Below are 15,577 nucleotides of genomic sequence, written 5' to 3' on the forward strand. Positions count from 1 at the left end.
CGATATGCACATTTTACTGAATGCTTCATCTCAGTTTGCACATTTGTTAACGTTATTGTTCCTTTTTTAGTATTATAATGCTGTTCCATTAAACTTGCATGTGTTACAAATTGCACTGGAGTTACTGCTTGAACATTAGTGTCTGTTGCACATGTCATTTGCACACTTACTATGCACATACAGTTGTAAATAGTCCATATTTCTATTCCTATTTCCACTATTATCTAGTTTAAATTAATTTTAACTGCTTGTATTTGGCATTCACTGTTGACAGCAAAGGGAGAATTTCATTGTACAGGGAAACATGTTTTCCTCACTGTGCACATAACAATAAACACTTTGATTCGAATATAGGCACTTAATATTTACCATATTGTTCTCAACTCAATTTAGAAAACACAAACATAAGTGAGCACCTTGTTAAACTTTTAAATTCTTAGTTTTAACACACACATTTATGGAACTCCTTAAGATATTCACTGAATAGTATTGAACAGTCAGATTGATGTTAACCCCGGACCAGCAGAGTATTCCATTTGTCTTCATTACATAGTTTTTTCATTGTCATTTTAAATCCTATTGTGTTATAACTAGAAAATAGCTGTGAATTGCAATCAATTTACCAGTTGTCATTTATTTAAGTTTTTAATTATACATTAATATCCCATAAATCATGATTAATCATTTATTACGCTGGTATTTATGAGACTGATCTGATTACTCTGGTTTCAGCTACACAGGAAGACACATAAAACTATTCAGGGCAAGAGGCAGAAACATCAAAAGGATAAAAATATAAGTTAGAACAGGAGATTAAAAAAACATAAAATATTATTATCCATAATATATTCCTATTGTGCTATGAAAGCAAGTAAGTATATGTATGTGTGTGTGTGGGAGTTAATTAAAGATGTCCATATAGTGAGGTGTGACCTTTGGTTTACATTGGAGCCAGTTCGAAGGCTACAGCTGCAGCTTGCAGTTGGCACCATCTTTTCCTCTTCTGTATAAGGAGATCAGGGCGTTAAAAATATTGTCAACTTTACCTATTGTATAAAAATGAGAGCGACGTTCCACATTACGGCCGCTGCGGCGCTCCTGGACTCGCTCTCTTATACGCCGATCGATTCGCGAGGCCAGCTCAATAAGATTCTCCAAATCCTCAGGATCCTAATTCCTCCTAGACAACTCAAGTCCATATGTTTTTTGTACAGGTTACTATGAGAAACAGTGATATATAATAGGTGGGCGCTATGAGGCACTGCACTAGTTCTTAGTGGAGTAAATGAGAAAATAAATGACATAGTCTGAAATACAACATTGTGAGGAGGTCAGGGTGGATGGTTAGGTAAGTGACATGCGGTTTAACCACTCAACAACACAGTGGTAACTAAGTATTTATGATAGTTTCTATGACCGGGAAGGCTCAATACACCAGCTGCTTTTTTGGTGAAATTTCAACAGACACCTGCTGCCAAAAGGATGTTATTTTAAGAAATCTCCCTTCTATGGGTTGATAAGAGGGTAGGGACAAAGAACCTTGAGGGGCATTTAGGTTGGAGCACTTGTTCATAAAAGACCTGCCCTGGGTGTACCTTGGTCCTTACCAGGTGACTGCTGGGACTAGCTCCAGTAGCCCTGTGACTCTTAACAGGATAAATGGATGGACTTCTTCGCAGAAACACTAAAAATGCCACCTGTGCTCCAGAGAGAGAATCAGTTAATTAGCTGGATAGCTTAAGGACCATGTGGTGCAAATGTAATTCCAAATTAAGGTTTATTTCAACATGCAACTTAAACCCATGGCACACAAAATCAATCCACTCTGATCTGCCCAGTGCCTTCCCTCTGCTCTGCTGTGCTCTTGCATCTTTTAAAGTCCATCATGCTCTTATTAGTACTAAAGGTTTTAATAAGAATCAAATTAGAATTAATGAGAATTCTGCCAAAGTTACTGATAAAGCAGAACTTGTTGACTAAATAAATGTCATATAGGTGAGCCGCAGCTTTAGAAAAACATGATCTCTGAACTGTTGTGAGTCTGACCTCGTGGGAGGTGTTGACAGGATCTCTTTACAGATGATGACTTTTGGAACAAATTTCCAGCAAAACAATTTTTAAAAATATTCTAGATGTGCTTTGACTAGATATCATAATAGCCCAGCAGAATCTCCCCCCGCTTGCGAAAACCCGCAGCCCTCGGAGGGGCCACTCGCAGAGTTTAGTGACCAGCTCAATTTTTGTTTGTCTGGAGTGCATGCTCTCCCCAACCGTGTCTCGCTTATGGAGCAGAAATCTGAGCCCACTTCCACAACTGTTAAACTAGGGCAGCCAGACCCTTTTTATGGTTGTGCTGTGGAGTGTCGTCGCTTTCTGTCCGCTTGCAGGCTCCAATTTGAATTTATTCCCCGAGATTTTTCCTCCGAACATAGTAAAGTTGCTTATGCACTTAGTTTACTAAGGGGCAGAGCAAAACACTGGTGGTAACGCGATGCAGCTCACTACCTCTCTTTCAAAGACTTCTCCTCTCAATTAATTAGTGTTTTTGATCCGGTGGCTACCCACTGTACCGAAGCCTCCCAGCTCCTCAGACTGGCTGGCTGGCCCCATTAAGAATGAATTGGCCGGTCGGGAGTTTCCCAAGGATTTGGAGAGTCTTATTGAGCTGGCCTCGTGGATCGATCGGCAACCGAGCCTCCTTCCCCACCGGAACCCATGCAGCTGGGCACAGGCAAGTTGTCGGCATCGGAATGGCAGAGGTGTGTGGAGGGAGGTCTTTGTTTTTATTTTGGACACCTTATCAAGTCCTGATGGCAAAAGACATGGCTCGCCAGTGAGGGGGCGCCTGGCGAGCTGCATGTCAACCTTTAAGTCGCCCTCAAGATGTTCTTTGAGGCTCCGCGTCTCCCAGTAGCGTACATGTCAGTTCCTTACACTCAGACTCCGGTCTGATGGGGATTTCAAGTCTTCAGAGGTTTATTTGGTCGATTCTGTGCAGCCCTCGGTAATCTTGGGGTGCCCGTGGTTGTGAAAACACTCCCCCCACATCGACTGGTCCTCCAGTAGAATACTCTCCTAGAGCCCATACTGTCGAACTGTCTGCATGCTGCTACTGTGTGTTCTCCTTTGCCTAAGTCTTCTCCAGCTCTTCCGGACCTTTCTACTGTCCCTGCTGAGTATCATGACCTTGGTGCCGTCTTCAGTAAAGCTAAAGCACAATCCTTACCTCTTCACCAGCCCTACGATTGCGACATTGAACCCCTTTGTGGTGCACAGCCACAGAAGGGCCACCTCTACCCCCTCACAAAGCCTGATTTCATGTCTTCGGAGGTTGTGCAGAGATTGAACGATGACAATGGAACGGTATCTCGGGGAGGGGCTGGAAGCGGGCATCATCTGCCCGTCCTCCTCCCCCGCGAGTGCTGGCTTCTTTTTTGTGGGCAAGAAGGATGGAGGATTCCGCCCCTGTATTGACTATCGTGGATTAGACCAGGTCACTGTAAGAAATACATACCTTCTACCTCTCTTAACACACTGCTTTTTACTCGTTAAAGGGGGCTAAGATATTCACTAAACTAGATCTATGCAGTGCCTACCATTAGAGAAGCACATTAGAGAAGGAGACGAGTGGAAGATGGCATTCAACACTCACAGTGGGCATTTTGAATATTTGGTGATGCCTCACCAATGCTCCTGCCATTTTCCAAAACCTAATTAATGAAGTACTCAAGGACATGATCCATCTTTTTGTTTTTGTCTACCTGGAAGACATTCTTACTTTCTGCCCAGACCCAGTGAGCCATGTGCAACACATCAGAGCTTTCCTCCCGCGACTCCTGAAGAACCAACTTTTTGTCAAGGCTAAGAAGTGTGTTTCACACCACCCAAACCACATTTCTCGGCTTGGTTGTCTCCCCTGGGGACATCGGGATGGATCAGCGCAAGGTCACAGCAGTCCTCGAATGGCCACTCCCTTCAGGAAGCAAGCAGCTCCATTGCTTCCTTGGCTTCAGCAATTTCTATCCGCGCTTCATTAGGGGATACAGTGGCGTGGCTGCACAGTTGCATAGGCTCACATCCTCAAAGCTATGTTTTGTCTGGGATGAGAGTGCTGCTAAGACATTCTCAGAACTTAAGCGACACTTCTCTACCCCCCCCATCTTAATGCAGCCCGACCCCTCTGAACAGTTTATTGTGGAAGTAGATGCGTCGGACTGGGGGGTGGGGGTGGTCTTATCTCAGAGGGCTTCCACTAACAAGCTATACCCCTGTACGTACTTCTCCCGCAAGCTTACTCCTGCGTAGACGAACTACGACATAGGGAACAGGGAACTCTTAGCAGTCAAGCTGGCCCTAGAAGAGTGGCGCCACTGGCTGAGCGGGCTGAACGACCGTTCCTTGTTTTGACTGACCACAAAAATCTAGAATATATCAGAACTGCTAAAAGGCATAACCCTCGCCAGGCTAGGTGAGATCTGTTTTTTGACAGGTTCCTCTTCTCTCTGTCCTACCAGCCTGGCTCCAAGACCATCAAGCCCGATGCACTCTCTCGGCAGCACTAACGTGAGGAGGACACGGGGGAGGTGTCCACCATCTTACCTCCGTCCCTTATTGTGGGAGTTACTCTGTGGGCACTGGAGCGCAAGGTCAAGGCGAGTCTAAACACTGACACTATTGTTACGTCTGGTTGTCCTACTGGTTGCCTGTTTGTGCCGCCTGCTTTACACCCTCAAGTGGTGAAACTCTTCTCGTCTGACTTTTCATCCTGGGGCTACACAAACAATGCTGTGACCCTGCCTAAGCTGCCATCGGCCAAGAGGTTGGCCTTTATCCTATCGGAAAATGTATTCTGTTTACATGGCCTCCCTGTAAACATTGTGTCCGACAGGGGCCCACAGTTTGTATATAGCTTTTGGAGGGAGTTCTGCAGACTCCTGGGGGTTTCTGTCAGTCTGAGTTCAGGTTTCCATCTTTAGACCAACGGCCAGGTGGAAAGATACAACCAGGACCTTGAGACCATGCTGCGAGCCTATGCTCAATGAACCCTGGCTCCTGGTCTTCTCAACTACCATGGGCTGAATATGCCCATAACTCCCTCGTCACCTCGTCCGGCTACTCCTCTTTCCAGGCTGCCTATGGTTACCAACCACCCCTCTTCCCCCGCCGGGAGTTGAGGGCGGCCTCTTCTGAGCCCTCTGCCTTTGTGCGCTGTTGCCAGCGAACGTGGAGAAAGTTCCCTACTCTTCTACCGAAGCGCCAGGAACGTATCTGCCTATCTGCCAATAGACGCCGCACTCCTGCCCCCAAGTACCAGGTGGGAGACAAGGCGTGGCTGTCCTCACAAGATGTACCCGTCAAGGGTACATCTCACTTTTAGTTTGTATGTCAAGCCTACGTTACTTCCTGTACTTGCCAGCCTCCGGGCAGTTCTCATTAAAACATACTTACTCCCTACCTCAGCCAGTGTGTGTGTGTATTGGTTCTGCTTTTGGCTCAAAGTCAGACTTACCATAACACCAGCACCAGGTTTTACTTATTATATTATTAGGTTTTTATTATTATATTATACCAACCAAAACTGCCACCCACTCCCAGAGGAAAACATCAGTGGACCAATACAGTCATTAGAATTGATTATAGGGAATGAATGAGCAAAACTTCTTGCAATGAGACAGGAGCACTTTGATGGATATGCTGAACAGGCTTTATTACATGAGCTGAGATTTAGTGCACCTTCTTTAGAGCCTTAGAGCTTAAAAAACAAAACTACTTACATCATGTCCACAGCTTCTGTGGCACTTAGAACAACAATGCAGCTCATGCCAAAAGGACAATTACAATAAATAAAATTGGGCAGATTTCAAAATAAAATATATACTACCAATGTTCATACATATATATATATATATTTTTAGCCTCTAGGACTTCTTGTTCAGTTCAGCACACTCACTTGCAGTTATTTATTTATTGTATAATTCATTCATAATTCATAATTCAAGCCCAGAACCTCAAGGGTGCACTAAGGAATGTAACTGGTTCACCATATATATATATATATATATATATATATATATATATATATATATATATATATATATAAGTAACAACCCTGTCACACTGGTTTTATTACATAAATTGCAAATACCCTCACTAAAGTGAGGATATAAAACCTGTGTGATTACTTGATGTCTTGTGCTTGGTACCTAATCAAACCTATTGCCACAGTTGTCACAATCTGTTCAGTTAGTGGACACAGTGTCAAAAGATTTCTTGTCTAGGAACAGTAACTTTCTAAAGACTTTTTGTCAGCGTTTGAGTTGCCAGGCAACAAGTGGAGAAAAGGATTGCTTCCAACCAAGACATAGTTTTGTGTAATCATAATGTTGTATGCACTAGATTTTTGAAGAAGTTTCATTGAAATTTTGCAAACACAGTTGCTCTAGGTTAGCATGACAACAAATATCAATGCAAAGTTACTTTTAACGTTACAAATGGGACAAAAATCAAGAAATCAAACCATCATAGTCACATGTGCAAAAGTTTGGGCTTCTGTTTACAAGGTTTCACATCTTAAAGTGCATGTTAGGCCTGAGGCTTATCAACAATTGTCTTTGGGCAATGTCAGCTGGTGCCACTTACTCTGACTCTTCAAACCTTTTGTGAACAATCAGCAACCACTGACTCTTTGAAGTAGCTGTGTAAGAGTAAAAATGAAACTAATTGATACCCACAACGCACGGGGAGGCTGCAAGGCTGTCGAAAAAAACCTTCAGCTGCAGTTTTCAAAGGGCAATATGCAATATCAGGACTGGTGAAGGTCAAGATGAGATCTGGAAGACCAAGAAAACCCTTGGAGAAAACTGTCCCTAAACTGATCAGAAAGGAATATCATAACTCCCATCTGACTGCATAAAAAATCTGCATTTTACGTCAGACTCAGGATTTGTGGTGCAGAATAATGAAAGAGAACATCTACACAAGCCTAGTGCATTTTAGAAAAAAGTGCCGTGAATTGTTAATGTCAAAGTAGAACTGATTGGTGGACTAGCATTTCATAAAAAAGGGGGTGCTTCTATTATGCTTTGAGGCTTAGTTGCAGCCATGGCACAGGAAACGTTTTAAGGGTGGAGGGAACAGTGGATTCCACTTATACCAGCAAATGAAGGAAGCAAATGTCAAATTCTAAAAATGCTGGAGCTGAGAAGACGATGGCATCTTCAGCAGGATAATGATCCTAAACATACCACCTAAAAATGCCTTGTTTAGTTTGGCTGGGGGCGGCTGTAGCTCAGTTGGTAAGGCAGTCGTGCACGGACCACAGGGTCAGTGGTTTGATCTCTGGTGCCAGCTCGAAGTGTTTCTGGGAACCCCTAACAGCCCATTCGCCTCCCCAGCTGTGCAGTGCCAGTCCAAGCCTGGTAGAAATTGGGGAGGGTTGTGTCAGGAAGGGCATCCACCGTAAAAACTGTGCCAAATTAACATGCGGACAATGATCCCCTGTGGCGACCATGAACTCACAGGATAAGCCGAGAGGACAAAAAAAAAAAAAAAAAGCGTCTTCTTACAAAGTGTTTTATTGAAATACATTCTGCATCTGCTGCAGAGTTTTACTTGGTTCCTTGGCCACATAATCACAACCATTATGAGCAAATGCCAAATGTACCATTCCATGTTGCACAGCAGTTTGGTTTCAGATTCTCTTCTTGTATTTACATTCAAGTTATCACCCAAGATCCGTTTAACCAGTGAGTGGACAAGTTTGTTTGGTTTGTTTCGACCTTTTAAGAGTGTGAAAAGAAACTGAACCAAGGGGGAAATGGACCATGTTTACCAAGTAGTCCACTGTACAAACACATCACAACACTTTTCCATAGAGTTTTCCTCTTTAATGATTATCGTAACACAATGTGGCACATTTGGTGACTTAATTAAGGAGGTATATTGGTGATGTGTTTGTAGCTTGTTTTTTAATAATTTGTAACCTAACCTTACCCTAAAGTTATTTTCCCTAACCCTAATGCAGTTTTTGTGTTTATATAAAGTAATTCCCATTGCATCAAATGGTGACACTCCTGGAAATTACTTTACTGAGAACCACACATACACAAAAACAACTCTGACATTTGTAAGTAAAAACAAAACAAAACAAAAAGAATAAAATGACATTTACAATAAACAATGGTGTTAAGCAGTGCAATGAATGACGGTCAAAAGTTGGATGTGAAGATATGATAATTGTTAATTAAAAATAAACTGAGGTTTAGATGCAGGGAGGAGTGGGAGAAAATCCAAAAACGTCTTTAAATGTATTTGCACTGTTTGCTGTGAGATTATTGCTTTTAAGTATTTTGTGTAGTAGTTTTGATGTAAAGCTAACTGACTCAGGTCAATTGCTTCGAGTACTAATGGTAAATGGGTTATATAGTGCTTCTTTACGTACTGGTACTCAAATAACTTTACACTGCTTCTCATTCAACCATTCACACACACAATCACACACTCACAACTCCCAGTGGCTAAAACCCATCAAGAGCAGCTAAATGGGTCTTGCTCAAGGACACTTTGATATGTAACTAGAAGAGCTAGGGATCCAACCAACAACCCTGGGGGTTATGTACAACTGCTCTTCCCACAGTCACCCAGATGAGAGGTCAGGGGGCCCATAAGCCAGAGCTTGACAATGTCGTTTATGTAGTTACCGTGTAATAAATACTTTATCAAAACCAAACCAAAACATCTAACTTAAGTCCAAAGTATTCCACTCACTAAATACTGTTACACTTTTAAATGATCTCTTCTTATTTGCAGGATGATAGGTGAAGCCTAGGTGATGATAGGCGTGGGCGACTGTGGCACAGGAAGGTAGAGCGGTTGTCTACCAATCTCACAGTTGTTGGTTCAATCCCCGGCTCCTCCGGTCACATGTCGAAGTGTCCTTGAGCAAGACACTGAACCCCAACTTAGTTGCTCCCGGTGAGTGTTGGCCAGCTGCATAGCAGCTCCCCCATCGGTGTATGAGTGTGTGTGTGATTGTGAGTGTGAATGGGTAAATAAGAAGCAGTGTAAAGCGCTTTGAGTGCCAATAGGTAGAAAAGCGCTATATAAGTGCAGACCATTTACCATTTACCAATAAGTGATAATCGTTTAGAGGTGGTAGGAATTAGCCCTTTACCTGAGAATAGGTAATCTGCAGAGATTATCCTTTAAAGATACAATGAATACAGGTTGAACATGACGAAGTCAGCTCATCACTGAAGAAGTGCTGCAGGTGCTGTAAGTTCTGTGTGAAGGTTATTTCCCTCTCGCCTTCAGACAGTAGTCTGCTGCACTCATTATCAGCACGGTGGTGCAAGTGTCAGGTCCGACCCGTGCTGTCGTCCATGCTGATTGTTTATTTCTTCATATTTCTGTGCCTAGGAAACACAACACCAGTGATCACTGGGTTGTCCTGTTTTTGTACCTGCAGGCACATGGCAGTGCTACACATGCTGATGCTGTCTATTATGTGAGCATCTGCCCTGCTGCGCCTGTGCCCACCTCCCCTGTCTAAATCAAATGCCCTCGCTGTTGACTTGCCAGGGTCGTAGGGAGGCAGGCTTCAATTTTGTATTCAGCAGCAGGAGATGTGCTCGGCTTCCTGTTGCAGAGATACGAGGAATTGTCACTGCAAATGTTAGCCAGCCAGACCGCAGGCCTGTTTAAAAGAACAAGCAGCCCCTGTGTTTTAGCAGACAAACAAGTTGAGATAATGATGACTTTTTCCATTGGGGAGAGATAAAGAGTAGACGTGGAGTCAGGCTGGTCTGACGGAAAAAGAACAGAGTGCAAAGCACCAGAAGTCATCAACTGGAATTACACTTCAACTAGTGTTTCTCACTTCTTTTAAGTTGTGCCAGACAAAAAACAAGTGGGGAGGGAGGTGGGGAGGAAGGGAGGGAGGGAGGGAACAGATTTGCACTTCTTTACAATCAAGCTCCAAGCTCTTCAGCTCTTCAGCAGCATCAAGATGGGTAGCTAAGGAAAGCAAAGTGGCTTGATTCTGGGCTCAAAACAATGAAGAGTTGAAATTGGGTGGCAGTGGCAATGGCTGTGCCTTCAAGGTATAAATCTGTTGAAATTGTCTCTCCTGCATTTCATTACTGGTGGGAGACTGCGGGATGAGGCTCACAAAGAAGATGGAGAAATAGGTCACGGTACAGCATTGTGATCGCTTGAGACACAAACAGTCACTGCGAGGGAGATATGATTTGTCCTGCCACACAATGATGAACAATAAGCAGTTCAGCTAGATGAATATGTGTGTTATCTTTTGCCCAAAGATATTCTATAGGAAGATTCTATATCACCTTTTAACTTTTCTGTTCGGGAAATTTTGGGTGTGTGCAAGAAAAATGCTTGCGGGCACGAAGGTTTGTGTGGGTGGTTGTTTGTTACATGAGTTTGAGCAACTGACTCTGTGCCTGTCATTGTCTCAGTCTAAGATGTAGGCATCCATCCTGTTCACTGAGAAATGATGCCCATGGAACCCGTTTTTTTTTTTATTTGCCGTACAAATCCGTCAGGTTGAAGAGTTGCTTCCTGAGAGGGGGCCTTCTGTCACACCAAAACACAAGCCTGAAATGAATCACATTTAAGAGGAATCACACTGTTCCAAAAATGAGCAAATTAAGAACCGTTTCAAACCGTATGATGAACGGTGCTTTTTCCAATCCACTCCCAAGTCCTTCAGCTACTTTACCCTCCATGTACTGTTTATGATGTCAGTCTTTCATTAAAGGACAGTGGTACTCAATCAGCAGGTCCTCATCTAATCTTATGAGACGATCAGTATGTATAATTCATGTCCAAGTCTGGTGTTGTGGGTTTCTATGGTCCAGTGCCAATCCAGCTGGATGAGCAGTATCACACTGCAGTGGAATCTGACAGTGAGTGCTTTTGCTTTAAAATGGCAGCTCTGTGAGACAAGAAGTGAACTACCCTCGGGGCTCTAGTACTCTCATGTGAAGTAAGCAATCTGTCAACTGCTTTGCTCTAAAAATAAACACTAAAGAAAGAGGCAATATCTTATTTTTCTCTGTGTATATGAGTGTATAATCTCTTTGTTTGTTGAATTCAGAACTGATGAGAGCATCATAACCTGGAGAAATGAAGGCGGATTTACTCGCCCCTACTGACAACACATGTCTAACTGCATCAGATTCAAAATGGTGGGCTGAATATTTAAAGGACTCTCATACCACTTCACTCAAATTCACTAGATGGAAAGGATCTCACATTACGATGATTAAAGATGATAGTTTGAGGCATTCGACCAACTTTTTTTGGGCAGTACCTTTGTGAGGCTTGACGTCATGGCTGATTTCTGATAGTACAACTCTGTGGTTCAGGCGAGAGCTGAAGTGGACATTATGTTAAAGAGCTCTTTTTAAATGAGACCCATGTGTATCTCATTACTGTTTAACTCTACTTATCCTACAGGGAAGCCAGTGTACTCATCATGCCATCGCATCTCTTTTACTTATTGGAAAGGCTCTGTTCGCTGAGCAGTATGCTTCACATTAGAAAATCCTTTGTAACTTCATTTTACCTGAACAGATTTGAGGCACATTGTCCCAGATGCAATAGAAAGCCACCTGCTGTATCTTGATCTTGGAGGTAAGCTTGTATCTGATTCATTTTTTTTTTCCTTTGCCTATGTTCCTTTGGGGCTCAATTTTACTCAAGGATTCACACTGAAGGAGGTTAGCTATGGCCCCATGGACCTTAAACCTCTTAATAACATTATCAGGTGTGGCGACAGGAACACTGGGCTGCTTGAAGATGATGTTGTAGCTTTTACTTTGCCACCTTTCTTTTCTTTCTCTTGTTTATGTACAGTGTGGTGCACCCAGTGTTACCAAAAAACAAAATTGGGACTTTCTAACATGAATGGTTATACGATTAAAGATACGTGAGATAGAAATTATCAACACGTTAAAGGCATATTGTGCCGCAAGTATTCAGGGCTGTTACAGTTCAGTTTGTATCAGTCAAGATGTAGAAGGACAAGTGTTTGCAGATGATACAGTTATATGGACTCATGGAAAGATGCTGAACTATATTGTAGTTCTTTACTAACCACGTCGATACTCCAATTGACCTACAGTATGCTCCTTACAATTGGTGAGGGTCTCATTCAACCCTTAAGTGAAAAATGGTAAAGAGGGGAAGACCTCTCAAGCTGACCAAAATGGAAAATCACAGAGTGAACAAAGTTTTGCTGTTCACCTTCCTGTGTTTTATCCGGAATAAATAGATTATTATAACAACACTGAAATCCTTCAAATTTCCACTGCAAAAATCAGCATGTGCTTGTATGTGTGATATTCTAAACCAAATGTATTCTTTGTCTGCACGCTGTAATAAAAAAAAACTGTGATGCAATGGGAGAGTGAAAGGGAGTGTGCATATGGTACGAGGCAGTAGTGTTTGGATGCATGGATGAATTATGATAAAATGCGACCCTGGTTTGGCCTTTAAATCTATTTATGTTTTTGGTTGTTTCGGGCGAATGTTAATATCAGTTTTGTGTCATTTTATGTTTCTTTTAAAGAATAGATTCAGGACATTGTTTTTATTTCACCAATCAATTAAAAAAAAAAAACAGAAAAGAATAAGTTCCGAAACTCTGGCATATTGGACCCCTGACCTCTCGAGACCTTTGCCCCTGGCTAAGTAGATCCACTCAGTAATCCATCAAGGACTAAACTAACTTCACTATTAAACCACAATATTTCTAACCTTAATCAAGTTCTGGGAAAGACTGAACACAAACATAAAGTGTATTAAAACTGCAACATTAATGAATGTATGCAACATATATAGTACATATAATATCAAGCTACCACTTTCATACTATAATTTCAGTAATACTGTGACAAACTGAGCAAACCCAAAGGCAGCCAGGTAAATGAACAGGTTTTTCTTGACATGTGTCAAGAAGGTAAGACTTGTGTTAAAATAAAGAAGTATTTAACCAAATTAAATATTTTTATTTTGGTGTAGGGAAAACATAATGTTCCATCCAAATAGATCTGGAACAGGGACTTGGGAGCTGGCAGGTTCTGCAGAGGAAAAGCAAGATATGAAAACCAGACTGACAACATGGTACGTACAATACATTTAGAAAGTCTTCAGACACCCTTCACTTAAAAATTTGTTATGTTGCAGCCTGGTGCTACAGTATCAGGTCACCGGGATTCTTCCACGAGCTGATAGATAGAAGGGCCCCAGTAAAAGAATTGACCCAGAACACAATGGTCACTCAATAAGACCTAAAGGTGTCTTTAACGTGTGTGAGCTCATTGGCAACTAGGTTCAAAAACTATTTTGCCAAGGTCATCCAAGCTCTCCATCTGGCTCTACAGTATTATCTGAGGAAGTTTAGCATTTGTTAATACACAAATGGTAAGGACTTAGGAGAAGGAGACAAGATGAAACTCAATTCTGTAAATCTTTGTCACCATGATTACTTTTCTCCAACAAGTTGAGAAAAGAAGAGGAAAGAAACAACATTAACAGACGTCAGCGTGCCAAAAACACAAATAAAAGTAATTAAACACAGCAACATCATCAATCTCCCCACCAGTGCGCCTGCCACGCCGCTCTCTGCACTGAATTAACACTGGGTGGGCTTCTGCCAGCCAGGATGGCTGGCTGTCTGGTAGACTGGGCGACTATCTCTTCTGGAGCTGAGCCAGCGACAAGATGCTTCTACTGGGCAGAAGAGATCAGAGAACACAGTTCACTCCAGGGGAAAGACAGATAAGACTGTGATGGGATTACACCAGTTAAATTGGGACGTACATGAAATTCTATGCACAACATTGATGAAAGTGCATCAAGAAAATGTTCATACAAATTACCATTTTCCTTTTCATCCTTTGAAAGATATTACAGTTCCAAAAATTTTGTAAATGAGATTCTCATTCCACCATCTGTGTTATATATTAATATATTATATCTTTACAACAATTTCATGGTGTACTGCAGATCAACTAATGAACCTGTGACATCTTGTCCTTCAAAATGATAAATAGTATATTGTCTGTACTTATATAGTGTAATTATATATTGCTTTCATACTCGACAAAGCATTTTATAATGTTGCTTCTCATTAGTCCATTCAGATACAAACACCATTGATGGCAGAGCTGCCATGCACTGCGCTGGCCTGACCCACCAGGGGCAAATCAGGGTTGAGTGTCCTGTCCCAGGACCATTGACATAAAGACAGGAAGTCTTCTTCAACTTTTCCTTACTGTTGTAAAATGTGTTTTATGCATTAGCAATTTTTTAAGCAACAAAAATTTACATTAGGCTGTCCACTACCTTCAGCAGTAGAGGGACTCTTTCCTCTCACCCTACTGCTCTGTTTCAGACAACACTTGGGCGCAGAGTGAACGTCTACATGATGAATGTGATCATTTGATGTCACTCAGGTTAATTAAAAGGCTGTTGCACCTGACTGGTGATGGAGAGGATGTGATGAAATAGGCCTGGGTAACCAATTCTTCCTCTTGAGTTTTATGAAAATGAACATATTTCAGTACCTGCCTCTCCCTTGCTGATTTAAGACTTTTTTTGTTCTATTCCTCACTGCAGTGACAAAAGATCCTAATCAAAACATCAAAGTTACTATGTGTGTGTTTTTTATGTGTTTATAATGTATTGCATACCTATGGTGACAACTGTACATTGTGTAGACTGAGCAGAATGTTCATTGGTTCAGGAGTCAAATAGTAAAGCGTCTGGGTTTCCATTGTGCTACACTGAAAACTCAAAGCTTCGATCACTGAAGCAAACAAGCACCTCAAGCATTAGCATGTAACGCGAAGGGACTGGACAAAGCAATGCTTATGGATGCCTTGGGAATGACAATAAGCTGAGTATACATTTAGCTCACCCAATTGTATTTACTACCACCTGTTGTATTGCCATAATCTGTTTGAGAGAATGACGCTATTTGCGAACATTTAACTAATTTCTGGTTCAGGGTGGTGGCGGGGACTGGAGCCTATACCTGCTGTCATTTGACAAGAGGGGCGGGGTACACCCTTGACAGGTCTCCAGTCTATCTCAGGGCCAACACAGTCTGCTAGAGACAGACAGACAACCATTCACACTCACATTATTGAATACAAATCAATAAAAAAAACTCAGGTGTCATGATAAACATGTAAAACAAATATTGATTGTATGCTAAGTTTGAATCCTACCTACGGGAAATTAATTTCTTTTAGGCTGCTGGTGTGGTGAGTGAATGAGAAAGAGAATGGAGAAGACACCTGTTTACTTGATAATTTGCATTGTTGAGTCTCTGTTCTTGTACGGGAGGTGATTTCCTCAAGATGGTTGACTATGGAGACAGTATCAATGGTGTCATTATCCCAAAGTGGAGTTGTGGGTTTGTATATATTTTGGATCGTGTCCAGGAGTGCTGGCTTCGCATAAAGCCATTGCTGGCATCCTTGACCTAACTGACCGCCCTGGCAGGAATCAATTGTAAATAGTGTAAATGGGCTCATGAACTGTAAAT

The sequence above is a fragment of the Channa argus genome, chromosome 3, assembly GCF_033026475.1.
Source record: "Channa argus isolate prfri chromosome 3, Channa argus male v1.0, whole genome shotgun sequence".
Lineage (NCBI taxonomy): Eukaryota > Metazoa > Chordata > Actinopteri > Anabantiformes > Channidae > Channa > Channa argus.